This window comes from Urtica dioica, chromosome 8 (assembly GCF_054948205.1).
Source record: "Urtica dioica subsp. dioica isolate 48M chromosome 8, U.dioica_male_clone48M_v1_H2, whole genome shotgun sequence".
Lineage (NCBI taxonomy): Eukaryota > Viridiplantae > Streptophyta > Magnoliopsida > Rosales > Urticaceae > Urtica > Urtica dioica.
In genome coordinates, this window is record NC_142763.1 from 35,013,866 (window position 1) to 35,024,378 (window position 10,513).

Here is a 10,513-nt window from a genome sequence, read left to right on the forward strand (position 1 = left end):
GATGGTGACAATCATTTGTTTTCATTAGCTTTTAGTATTGTGGATTCAGAAAATGACAAATCTTGGTCTTGGTTTATGATGCATATTAGAGTTGTGTATGGTGTCAGAAAAGAATTGGTGTTTGTTTCGGATAGGCACAAGTCAATTCTAAAGGCGGTCAACAATGTGTTTCCGGAAGCGAATTTCGCTATATGCATGCAACGTCTTTGGGGAAATGTGAAGGCAAATTTCGGTAAAACCTATATTCAGCCTCTTTTTTATAGATGTACAAAGGCTTACACGTCAAGAGAGTTTAAATTTTGTCTCAATATACTCTCTAACAACAAAAAAAAATTAAAATTATCTTCTCAAAGCTAATCCTGAGCTATGGGCTCGGAGCAAATTTCCGGGGAAGAGTTTTAATGTTTTTGTTGGAATTGATCTAGGGTTTAAGAAAAAGATTAAACGCTTCGGGAAGCGGCGGAATTTTAAAAAATTTCTTTTAAAGTAAAAACAGTTTTTACTAACCTAGACAAAGAAGCAAGTACATGTAATTAAAAACCAATATGAGCTAAGAGTTTACTAACCTTTCTCGAAGCTTGAACTTTGAAGAAGCTTTTGGAAAGTTTGCAACGCTCGTCTCCCCTCGCAGCACGTCTCTCTTCCTTTCCTCGGCACCTCGAGCAACCACGAAAGTTTCTATCACTAAATCACTCGAAATAAAGGAATTAGTGAGTGGGCACTTTTACACACTACGACTTAAGAACAAGTCTTGAAGTCGCAGAGCTAAACACTAGGTCGAGTGAGGACCTAGGTGCCAAGACAAGAAAAAAATCGAAAATAAACTAGAGAGAGAGAGAGAGGATTTCGGCCACAAGTTCTAGAGAGAGAGTCTCTCAAATCTCTTAAACTTGGATGAATGAAATGTGAGGAAATGAGGCTCCTATTTATAGGAGAGGTCTCACCTTCAATAAGGTAGTTTCCTCTTCTATAGAATATCACATATTCATGAGCCAATTTCCTCTTTTTCCCTTTGAGACACTCGGCCAACACAAGGCTTCTAGAAGCCTTGATTTGTTTCCTATTTTGTTCAAGGCTTGCCTTTTCTCTCAACATGGCCGATTCCCTTATGCATGCATATGCAAATTTGTTTCCTCTTTTTCTTTTGGCAAGTATCTTGATACATTTATGCACAAAATAATCTCTCCTATTTCTCTATAGGGTAGGCGCCCAAGTCTCTCTAGAAGGGGCTTCTAGAAGCTTCTTCATTTGTTCATGACAACATGAGAAAAGCCCATTAAGAATTTTCAATAAAATTCTTATGAAATGAAATTAATCCACAAGGCCCAATAAGACTAGTATTGGCCGAGTGATGCATGTCATCAAATGACCTTGTCAAAAAATTTATTGACATTCATTTCATCCTATGTCTCAAAAGACAAAAATACCCTTTTAACTATTTTTGTTCTTGTTTTGACTTAGCTTCCAGTTTAACTATTCCTATCGATGTGATTCGTGACAGTGACCTCATGGACCCAAATGAACAAAGCTTGAGCTAAACACTTGGACTCAAAAGTTCACAAACCTTTTCCAAGTTTAGCTTAATGCCAACTGACTCCACTAAAGAGCTGACACTGAAAATCTCTCGGTTCAAATGAATTTGTTTTCTACTCAAGAATTCGACCTAATTATAATGAGCGGATCCACTGAATATTATCTATGCTACCCTTCATGAATGTCATCAGCTAGTCGGGATTTACTAAATTACCATTTTACCCTTCTAGCTGTTATTTCCTCAACTCCTTTGTCGCTTGTGAATAAGTTAGAAACAATGTATTGACGAGGAGCTAACAAGTCACATTGTTTCATCCAAAAGAGTCAGGACTCAATTTGGACACTGGCCAGTTCATTTATTCACACTCCAAGGAACAAAGCATGAGGTGACGTACATTGCATTTCAGCAATCTTGTACATGAATTCCATATCTATGAGAACTTCACAAAGTTACTCATGACATACTCACAACTTAGTACTTCACCAATAGGCCCTGTTCGGAATCACATAGTGAGTCCGAACTCTGACTTTCTCAAATGAGAATACTAAGGTGTGAAATGACATGTCTCATTTCAGGATTAAGGTAAGCATGATGCAATTCATACATAGTGACTTCGAGACATAAGAGGTTAAATGGTTTGTTCTTATCTTGTCTCTAGAAGTGCACTGATCAATTCAGTACCTTCGGAAGATACCTAGAAGAACTATAGAGTCTCCAACTCTCAATGCCTCATAACCAGACATCATAGATTCTTCTAACAATCGTACTGAGGTCAATAGTCCTTTGACCCTAAGATTGCGAATATATCGTTTTAAGCAAACTACAAAGAGTTTGTTCGTGCAAATCTACATTTGTCTCTTCGTAAGTTGTTTAGTTTGTTTATGGACTAAAAGACTAAGGTTTTATCATAAAGCTTCAAACAAAGAAAGAATGAATGAACGTTTCAACTTTATTAATGAATGAATAGGCAATTACAACAAAGAGTCTTCATGAGACTTTATTACATCAAATGTACAAAATAAAGATTACAACTCTTCTTGTGGGCACCATTGACAACAGTTATGACCACAAACATTTCCGAGTGTTTGAATGTTGTTTTGTGACAAGCTAGAGGGTGGCCGGTAGCATGTCTTGTATTGAGTTATAGAAGCTTAATTAAAAATTAGATCAACAAGAAAATGGAGCTTATTCCAAAGATACATTCAGGTCTTACGTGAACTGGGTACAAGATGCTCTTTGATTCTCAAGAGGCTGCTCGTTTCTATGAATGTAAGTGATATAAGTTGACAAGTTTTTTTGTTAATAAATTGGCTATTTTCAACTTATTTACAGTTTTTTAACAAAACTCATTTACACGTATATGGTGTTCGCATTGGTGCCCACAAGAAGAGTAGTAGTCATAAGTATATACATTTTATGTAATAAAGTCTTACGAAGACTCTTGACTGTAACTGCTGAATAATTAATAAAGAGTTGAAACTTTCATTCATTATTCCTTGTTTGTTTAAAGCTTTATGATAAACCTTAGTCTTTAGTCCTTAAACAAACCTAACAACAAACGAAGAGTCAAATATAGATTTGCATGAACAAACTCTTCATGGTTTACTTAAAATAACATATTCACAATCTAAGGATCAAAGGTCTATTGATCTCAATATGATTGTTAGGATAATCTATGATGTCTGGTTATGAGACATAGAGAGTTGTAAGAACAAACCATTTAACCTCTTCTGTCTCAGATTCACTAGTATGAATTGCATCATTATTACCTCAATCCTGAAATGAGACATGTCATTTCATAGCTTACATACTCTCATTTGAGAAAGTCAGAGTTCTAGATTCACTACGTGATATAGACAAGACCTATTGGTGAAGTATTAAGTTATGAAGATGTCATGAACAACTTTTTGAAGATCTCATAGATATGGAATTCATGTACATGATTGCTGAAATGCAATGTATGAAAATACTTGCCAAAAGAAAAAAGAGGAAACAAATTTGCTCCATGAAGCAATCAAGGTGGGCAGCCAACACATGAGAAAAATGGAAACTACTTCCAACCTTGGTATTTTGATAGGAATGGGAAATAAAGATTATGCTCATAAATATTTGATATTCAATAGAAAAGAGGAAACTACATCTCTAAGGCAATCCCTCCTCCAATAAATACCTCACCTCATTCACAATGTAGAACACACACGTTTTTGAGATTGAGAGCTTCTCTCTCTAGACTTGGCCGCCCCTCTCCTTCTCTCTCTCTTCTTGTTTTTTATTTATTTTGGCACCTAGGTCCTCATTAGACCTAGTGTTTTGTTTTAGCTCTTTGGTTTCAAGACAAGTTCTTGAGTCATAGTGTTATTTAAAAGTACCCACACACTAAATCCTAACCATACTCGAAAGACTCTAGTGGTAGAAACGTTCGTGGTTACTCACAGGTTCAAGAAGACTCGTGGGCGACAAGCTTAGTGGGGAGACGAGCGATTCAACCTTTTCAAAGGCTTCTCAACGCTCAAGCTTCTAACGAGGTTGGTACCGAGTGAAAACTCTTTATAGTTATTAGTTTTAAATTATATGCTCATGCACTTTGTATAGGGAGTAAAATAGTTTTACGTGTTTTAATGAAATTTTTATATTCCGCCGCTTGCTAAAAGCGATAAATTATTCTTAATATTAGATCTATTGCAATAAATGGTATCAGAGCTATGGTCAAAGTTTAAGCATGTGCATATAATTTGAAATATGAGTTTGAAAATCGTTTTCTTAATTTTACTCGGGTAATGAATTTGCTAGAATTGTTTTTTAGATTTTTTTAATTTATTGCTCGTGCCTTTAAATTAAAAAGCATGTTGATTTTCTACATCTTTGGGATGATATTAAAACACATTAGAATCAATTCTAAAAGTTTTTAATTTTTTCATAATCAAAATCACGTTTTGATAAGTTTGAGAAATTTCGGGTAATTTCATGAACAAGTAATATAGTTTTGCTTGCTTTGTTTATTTAATCGCTTGTTTTATTTTAGTTGTTATTTTCTCTTGTGCTACATTATTACCTTGTTAATAAGAAAAATCTAAAAGAATTAACAACTCAATAAAACATTCCGTTACACTTAAATCTTTTGCACTTAAGTCCCCGGCCGAATTTCTGTCCAGAATTCCTCGAGCTTAAGAATACATGCTGTAAAAAGGACGTATCTCTCTGCTCCGAACGTGGATTTGAATGGTTCTTAAACCAAATTGAAGGCATGTGAGTCTACTTTCTGAAACAGTTGGAATTAGCTCAATTGGACATCGGAGTCGACGTCTACTGCATTTTTACTCCGAGGTGTTCGCTGCTCGGGATTCCAGGATTTCTTAAAAATTTTGAATTCCAAATTCCGGATCCCACTCCAAGAGTTCTAGAACTCAAATGGAAAAATTTCCTTGAGCAAAAATGTTTTTCTAACTATTATAAACATAATGTGTAAGATTGAAAAGTTTTTTTTTTTTTTGAATATTTACTTGAAATTGAGATTTTACAAAAACTAGTTTGAATTTTGAAAAATTGTTTTCACTTCCAAACTTGAAAATGTTTTGTCATCCAAATCAAATGTGTTTTCAAAATGTTTTCAAAACTATATCTATATCACTTATGTTCAAAATCTATTTGCTCTTGAAAATTTAAGTGGGAGGTCTACTCGTAGACTAGTCGAAAAAAGATGCAAGAAGATGTGTAATCTTAAACTTCAAGTGTTCAAATGAGTTAGAAGTTCACACTTCCCTCATATACTTTCCCTAGTAGAAAATAGGAAAAATATCTGAGTAGTGCCTTTATGTGCACTAACACTTCTCTCCATGAAACATGTCGATCTAGATTCAATTTCTAGAATTTCACTCTATCTCTCTATATACAAGGAAATGTGTTTCCGAATATATAAGAAACGATGTGACAACTCTAAAAACTAAGTGGGATGTTTATATTTTTTGTTTGCAACCCACGATCCCCAAGACTAATGAAAAGTACAATTGTCGCCAGACTAAGAGTCACCCTCGTGGCCCACTATTAAATGAGAGTACTCGACGACGTTTTGCTCTGATCATTGCTCGAAGAGCTATGTCCGAGAGTGAGACAATGAGACAAGGCCTCCCCTCGGTGGATTGTTTTTTCAAAGTCGATCTCTTGGACTAAGTGGTTGGTTACACACTTAGACTCAATCCCTAGTAATCCTCCCTCGAGGCCCTGCAAAATGATGTGAGTGATCAAACTTTTTTACAAGGTCGCTAGTAAAATTTGATGTATTGACATCTTGGCTATGCATTAATGATGAGTCATTACTTACGAAAGGAGACTCTTTGCGGCCTTCCCTCGAAGGAGTAAAGTGTCATTTCGTTCATAACACCTTTGGATTTTTCCTGTCTTGTTCATCCTAAAAAATTAAACAAACTTAAATCCTAAACCAAAAGACTAATCATAAACTTGTTTCAACTTAAGTTCAGTGTCATGTCTCTCAACCCTCTCTCAACCATCTTTTCCTCAAACAAACTCGAAATCGAAAACTACGTTGATTGGAAACGTAACCTCAATATTGTCCTTACTGTTAACAAGCATAAGTGGGTACTCATCATCGTGTTTCCTCCTCAAATGAATGATGATTCGACTCAAGATGACAAAGATGCCTTGGCGGCCTGGCTCTGTTCCGATGAGATTGCGAGGTGCTATATTTTAGCATCTATGAACTATGTGCTCCAGCAGCAACATACTTATATTGAGACAGCCGCCGACATGCTCTACAATCTCCATGAGATGTTTGGAGGGCAAGAGTGTCAGGCCAGACAACAAGCAGTCCGACAGTTTATGAACTGTCGTATGAAGGCTGGGACTCCTGTCAGGGACCATATGATGCTGATCATTAGTTACCCGAATGAAATAAAATCCTAGGATCTGAGATTGACGGGAAGACCAAAATAGATATGATCTTGGAAACTCTCCCTGAATCTTTTCATACCTTCAAGCTGAACTACTCCATGAACAAGCTAGAGTACACTATTACCGAGCTTATGATGGAGCTTCACCCTACTGAAGGTCTCACTAAGAAAAAGAGGAATCAAGGAGAGGCACATGGTACAGAGCACAGAGCCTCCACTTCTTGATCTAAGAAGAGACCTTGCAAGGCCGAGAAGAAGAATCAAGGCAAGGTTCAGAAGAAGAAGAAGCCCTGGGAAATCAAGGTGGACAAGTCTAACGACAAATGCCACCACTGCAATGAACCCGGACACTGGCGCATGAACTATCCTGCCCACCTCAAAGCAAAATCTTAGAGGAAGGTGACTTCTACTTCAGATGAGGTGATGGGAGCTCGGTGTCAGCAAAGGCCGCGGGATCAGTGACGCTATCTTTTGAAGATCGAACTTTAAATTTGAATAATGTTTATTTTGTTCCTTCCTTCGGGAAAAACTTAATATATGTTGCTTGTCTTTGTGAGCAAGATTATTGTTTAAAGTTTATTATTCGAATTTCTCTTCCCAATAATTCTTTCGTCACTGATGCATGTATGAAGAATGCTCTCTTTTACATTTATTCCACGCAACCTTCGCTTTTAGACACTGAAATAGATAACGATATAGTTAGGGAGCCAAAGAGGATCAAACTTTCTAGGCAAGATTAAGAGACTTGTGAGGGACAGTCCACCCCAAGCCTCTGCAATAGGTTCATTGCCTACTTGTGAATCTTGTATAGAAGGAAAAATGACTAAACGACCTTTCTAAGCTAAAGGTCGAAGAGCCACTGAGTTGTTGAAACTCGTACATTCTATGTATATGGTCCGCTCAGTACACAGGCACGGGGAGGATACGAATACTTTGTTACCTTCACCGATGATTACTCAAGATACGGTTTTGTCTATCTACTCAAACACAAATGTGAGACCTTTGACGTATTTAAGGTCTTCCGGGCTTTAGTGGAAAAGGAATTTGGAAAATAGATCAAAACCCTTTGATTCGATGGAGGTGGTGAGTATATGTCTGGAGATTTCGATTACTTTTTTTTTTATAGAAGAAGGTATCGCTTCTCAGCTTACAGTACCTGGCACACCCCAACAAAACGAAGTGTCAGAGATAAGGAACCAAACTCTAATGGAGATGGTTAGATCAATGATGAGTTACTCTCACTCCCTCTTTCCTTTTGGGGACATGCCCTCGAAATTGTAGCTTACATTCTGAATCAAGTCTCGTCTAAAACGGTTCCAGATACTCCTTATGAACGATGGACTGGCCGTAAAGTAAATCTAGGCCATATCAGAATTTGGGGTTGCCCTGCACATGTGCTAAGGCAACAGACTAGCAAGTTGGCTAGTAGGTCAGAATTATGTCTGTTTGTTGGATATCCAAAGGAAACCAAAGGTTTCACATTCTATAGTCCCGAGGATGACAAAACATTCGTTAGCACGAACGCTCATTTCCTTGAGGAGGACTTTATGAAAGATATAAAACCTAGAAGCAAAATTGTGCTTGATGAAAAGTTGGGTGATGATGCTTCTACCTCATCTATAAGAACTGTTCTCACCCCAACTAAAACACAACCTAACTCATCAGAATCTCGTCAGGTAGTATTTCGACGTAGTGGGAGGGCTTCTCAAAAGCGTGACAGATACATGTCTTACGGAGATACTCTCGTAGCCGTCTCTAACATGGATGACCCTGTTTCCTACAGCCATGCAATGGCTGATTCTGAATCAAACCTTTGGCTTGACACCATGAAAGTTGAAATGCACTCGATGTATATCAACAAATTCTGGAAACTTGTAGACCTTCCCGAATGGATTGAACCCGTCGGGTGTAAGTGGATATAAAAGAAGAAAATGGGTCCAGATGGGAACGTCGAGACGTTCAAAGCACGACTAGTGGTTAAAAGGAAGGTATTGACTATGATGATACCTTCTCGCCACTCGTGATGCTTAAATCCATTGCTGCAGCTCTTGACTATGAGATCTGGCAAATGGATGTTAAGATTGCCTTTCTGAATGACAATCTTGACGAGCGTATTTATATGGCTCAACCAGACGGTTTCGTGGAAGAAGGTCAAGAGACCAAGGTTTGTGAGTTGCTTAAGTCCATTTATGAATTAAAGCAAGCATCTAGGTCATGGAATATTATATTAAATGAAACTGTGAAGAGCTTAAGTTTTGAGCAGCCAATAGATGAGCCATGTCTTTACAAGTTAATACACGAGGGCAAAGTTGTGTTTCTGGTATTATATGTCAATGATATATTACTCATAGGCAATGATGTGGGTAAATTATTTGAGGTTAAAATCTGGCTAGCAAAGCAATTCGATATGAAGGATCTAGGAGAAGCTGCGTACATTCAGGGGATCTAAATCTTTCGAGATCAGAAGAACCGGACTTTGTCGCTCTCTCAAGCATCTTATATTGATAAGGTGATGGATTGCTTCTCGATGCAAGATTCCAAGAAGGGCCAAATACCCTTTAAGCATGGAGTCCCACTCTCTAAGGACCAGTCTCCCAAGACTGCACAAGAGATTAAGGACATGAGAAAAATTCCTTACGCCTCAACCGTGGGAAGTCTCATGTATGCTATACTTTGTACTAGACCAGATATCTGTTTTGCAGTTGGCGTAATAAGCCGTTTTCATTCCAACCCTGGACCCGTGCACTGGATTGCTGTTAAGCATGTTCTTAGTATCTTCGGAGAACTAGGAACTTGATGGTTACATTTTCAGGTACTGACCTGACTATGACGGGATATACCGACTTCGATTTTCAAACGGATAAGGATTCCAGGAAATCCACTTCATGATATGTGTTCATCCTAAATAGTGGATCTGTTGTTTGGAGGAGTATCAAGCAATCTTGCATTGCTGACTCCACAATGGAAGCTGAATACGTGGCTACTTGCGAAGCATCCAAAGAGGCTGTATGGCTTAGAAATTTCCTTAAGTATTTGGAAGTCGTTCCAAAAGTTGACGAGCCCATGGCACTTTATTGTGATAACAGTGGGGCTGTCGCTAACTCAAAGGAACCTTGAAGCCATAAGCACTCTAAGCATATTGAGAGGAAATATCATTTTATTCGAGAGATCGTGCAGCGCAGAAATGTGGAGGTGAAGAAGATCTCGACGGTGGACAACCTGACAGATCTATTCACCAGAGCTTTATCTTGCAAGGTCTTTGACCAACATCGGTAGAGATTATGCATGAAGGACTACTCACAGCTTCTTTGAGTCAAGTGGGAGTTCGCTGGCATTGGTGCCCACAAGAAGATTAGTAGTCATAACTTATATACATTTGATGTAATAAAGTCTTACGAAGACTCTTGCATGTAACTGCTGAATAATTAATAAATAGTTGAAACTTTCATTCATTCTTCCTTGTTTGTTTGAAGCTTTATGATAAACCTTAGTCTATAGTCCTTAAACAAACCTAGCAACAAATGAAGAGTCAAATATAGATTTGCATGAACAAACTCTTCATGGTTTGCTTAAAACAGCATATTCACAATATGTTATCGCTGATGTTGAAATGCAATTCATCTGTATTACCGGACTCAACTTGACTAACAACCAGTAAATGCGCCAACTTCTTCGGGTATACCTTTCCACGTAGGTGTTGAAACATTGAGAATGTCGCTTGGTTGAATAATTCCATTTGATGTTTGGTTTCTAACAGTGAAATTAAGTTGCTCATCACATTAAACTGAGAATGAACTATAATCCTCTGTTTGAAGTCCCAGTTTTCCCGTTCCACAATAAGCTTACCAATATCTAGCACAAGATTTAATAACTCATTAAATTACACCTATTAACAACTAATTAACAGAAAGCAATCCATTAACAACTCCACTATATACTCTTAATCAGAATATTCTTCATAATCAGTAAACAATATTAATGCAGTAACAATATACCTTTGACGGTTTCATATTCTTCCATGTCTCTTTCTGTTTTTAACCACGGTTTTGACTTTCTTCTTGGCAGGAGATTTTTT